Raw genomic sequence first — 3,871 nt, 5'->3', positions numbered from 1 at the left:
AACACTTCCGATATCCAAACATAGGCTTCCAATATATCAATCTTTATGTCTCGACCATTTCGAGACTCCTTGTCATGTCCGTGATCACATCCGGGACTCCGAACTCCTTCGGTACATCAAAACTCATAAACTCATAATATAACTGTCATCGAAACCTTAAGCGTGCGGACCCTACGGGTTCAAGAACAATGTAGACATGACCGAGACTCGTCTCCGGTCAATAACCAATAGCGGAACCTGGATGCTCATATTGGCTCCTACATATTCTACGAAGATCTTTATCGGCAGACCGCATAACAACATACGTTGTTTCCTTTGTCATCGGTATGTTACTTGCCCGAGATTCGATCGTCGGTATCCAATACCTAGTTCAATCTCGTTACCGGCAAGTCTCTTTACTCGTTCCGTAATACATCATCCCGCAACTAACTCATTAGTTAAAATGCTTGCAAGGCTTAAGTGATGTGCATTACCGAGAGGGCCCAGAGATACCTCTCCGACGATCGGAGTGACAAATCCTAATCTCAAAATACGCCAACCCAACATGTACCTTTGGAGACACCCGTAGAGCACCTTTATAATCACCCAGTTACGTTGTGACGTTTGGTAGAACACAAAGTGTTCCTCCGGCACACGGGAGTTGCATAATCTCATAGTCATAGGAACATGTATAAGTCATGAAGAAAGCAATAGCAACATACTAAACGATCGGGTGCTAAGCTAATGAAATGGGTCATGTCAATCAGATCATTCAACTAATGATGTGATCCCGTTAATCAAATGACAACTCTTTGTCCATGGTTAGGAAACGTAACCATCTTTGATTAACGAGCTAGTCAAGTAGAGGCATACTAGTGACACTCTGTTTGTCTATGTATTCACACATGTATTATGTTTCCGGTTAATACAATTCTAGCATGAATAATAAACATTTATGATGATATAAGGAAATAAATAATAACTTTATTATTGCCTCTAGGGCATATTTCCTTCAGTCTCCCACTTGCACTAGATTCAATAATCTAGATTACACAGTAATGATTCTAACACCCATGGAGCCTTGGTGCTGATCATGTTTTGCTCGTGGAAGAGGCTTAGTCAACGGGTCTGCTACATTCAGATCCGTATGTATCTTGCAAATCTCTATGTCTCCCACCTGGACTAGATCCCGGATGGAATTGAAGCGTCTTTTGATGTGCTTGGTTCTCTTGTGAAATCTGGATTCCTTCGCCAAGGAAATTGCACCAGTATTGTCACAAAAGATTTTCATTGGACCCGATGCACTAGGTATGACACCTAGATCGGATATGAACTCCTTCATCCAGACTCCTTCGTTTGCTGCTTCCGAAGCAGCTATGTATTCCGCTTCACATGTAGATCCATCCACGACGCTTTGTTTAGAACTACACCAACTGACAGCTCCACCGTTTAATGTAAACACGTATCCGGTTTGCGATTTAGAATCGTCCGGATCAGTGTCAAAGCTTGCATCAACGTAACCGTTTACGATGAGCTCTTTGTCACCTCCATATACGAGAAACATATCCTTAGTCCTTTTCAGGTACTTCAGGATGTTCTTGACCGCTGTCCAGTGATCCACTCCTGGATTACTTTGGTACCTCCCTGCTAGACTTATAGCAAGGCACACATCAGGTCTGGTACACAGCATCGCATACATGATAGAGCCTATGGCTAAAGCATAGGGAACATATTTCATTTTCTCTCTATCTTCTGCGGTGGTCGGGCATTGAGTCTGACTCAATTTCACACCTTGTAGCACAGGCAAGAACCCTTTCTTTGCTTGATCCATTTTGAACTTCTTCCAAATCTTGTCAAGGTATGTGCTTTGTGAAACTCCAATTAAGCGTCTTGATCTATCTCTATAGATCTTAATGCCTAATATGTAAATAGCTTCACCGAGGTCTTTCATTGAAAAACTCTTATTCAGGTATCCCTTTATGCTATCCAGAAATTCTATATCATTTCCAATCAGTAATATGGCATCCACATATAATATCAAAAATGCTACAGAGCTCCCACTCACTTTCTTGTAAATACAAGCTTCTCCAAAAGTCTGTATAAAACCAAATGCTTTGATCACACTATCAAAGCATTTATTCCAACTCCGAGAGGCTTGCACCAGTCCATAGATGGATCGCTGGAGCTTGCACACTTTGTTAGCTCCCTTTGGATCGACAAAACCTTCTGGTTGCATCATATACAACTCTTCTTTCAGAAACCCATTCAGGAATGCAGTTTTGACATTCATCTGCCAAATTTCATAATCATAAAATGCGGCAATTGCTAACATGATTCGGACAGACTTACGCATCGCTACGGGTGAGAAGGTCTCATCGTAGTCAATTCCTTGAACTTGCCGAAACCCTTTTGCGACAAGTCGAGCTTTGTAGACAGTAATATTACCGTCAGTGTCAGTCTTCTTCTTGAAGATCCATTTATTCTCAATCGTTTGCCGATCATCGGGCAAGTCAACCAAAGTCCACACTTTGTTCTCATACATGGATCCCATCTCAGATTTCATGGCTTCAAGCCATTTTGCGGAATCTAGGCTCACCATCGCTTCTTCATAGTTCGTAGGTTCATCATGATCTAGTAGCATGACTTCCAGAACAGGATTACCGTACCACTCTGGTGCGGATCTCACTCTGGTTGAGCTACGAGGTTCAGTAGTATCTTGTTCTGAAGTTTCATGATCATTATCATTAGCTTCCTCACTTATTGGTGTAGGTGTCACAGAAATAGGTTTCTGTGATGCATTACTCTCCAACAAGGGAGCAGGTACAGTTACCTCGTCAAGTTCTACTTTCCTCCCACTCACTTCTTTCGAGAGAAACTCCTTGTCGGTGTACTAGAGTAGGGGTACCCTAGTACCCCGAACTCGTGCACGGGCAGTCACAGCATCCCCGTGGCAAGGCTTGCCGGGTGACCGCCAAGACCCTCCACAGCTACTTTGAGGACCATTCAAGAACAAAGTACTCAAACCAAGGCCCCGGCAAGAGGAGCTTGCCGGGAAGGAAACAAGACCCCGGCAAGAGGAGCTTGCCGGGAAGGCCACTCGAGGCATTTTCAAGGGACTTGCCGCGACGCACCACGCGTCCCGGCAAGGCCCCACTCAAAGCATTCCCAGAAGACCTGCCGCGGCGCGCCACGCGCCCCGGCAAGACCCGGTGAGCGGCAAGCTCCCGGAGGCGGCAAGACGACGACCGCGGCGAGGAGTTTGCCGCGGGAACCGCCTCTCCGAGCCTGCGCCCCAGCACAACCACCACGCGTCGCTCTGGGGGCCTCCCCCAAGCACACGTGGCAGGAGGTCGCGCAGCTAGGGGTGCGAGGTGGCGAGCAGGCGCTGACAAGATAACCACCGTGGCTAACGGTGGCTTCTCTAGCAAGCCCCTTTCGGTACTGTTCAGGCGACACAGACGGGCATTTAATGCCCTTGTCCCCTGCCGTCAGGGTTAGGTATGATAGCACTGTAGCAGGTAGTTGTGCCTTCTACAGCACCTAGCTGCCCCTACTGCAGCTCTTTTTCCATTTTTACCCTTAACTCCCATTGCCCTATGTCGGTAACCCCTTGAGCATATAAAAGGAGGCCCGAGTGCAACGGAGGGGAGGTCGGCCATTCTAAGAACCACGCTCGGTCTTGCTAGCTACTGGAGTATACTGTAGCACTCCGCGCTCCCGAGCTAGAAATCAATACACACCACAAAGCAGGAGTAGGGTTTTACGCATCCGTGCGGCCCGAACCTGGGTAAATCACCCGTGTGCTTCGTCTCGATCAGTTCTCCGCCCGCGAGCTTCGCCTCGATCTGCTCTTTGCGCGACCTCTGCCCCCCGCCAACCAAAAGGGACCCGG

Source organism: Triticum aestivum, chromosome 5A (assembly GCF_018294505.1).
Source record: "Triticum aestivum cultivar Chinese Spring chromosome 5A, IWGSC CS RefSeq v2.1, whole genome shotgun sequence".
NCBI classification, from domain to species: domain Eukaryota; kingdom Viridiplantae; phylum Streptophyta; class Magnoliopsida; order Poales; family Poaceae; genus Triticum; species Triticum aestivum.
The sequence above is the reverse complement of the archived record's forward strand: the minus strand, read 5'-3'. Positions refer to the sequence as shown.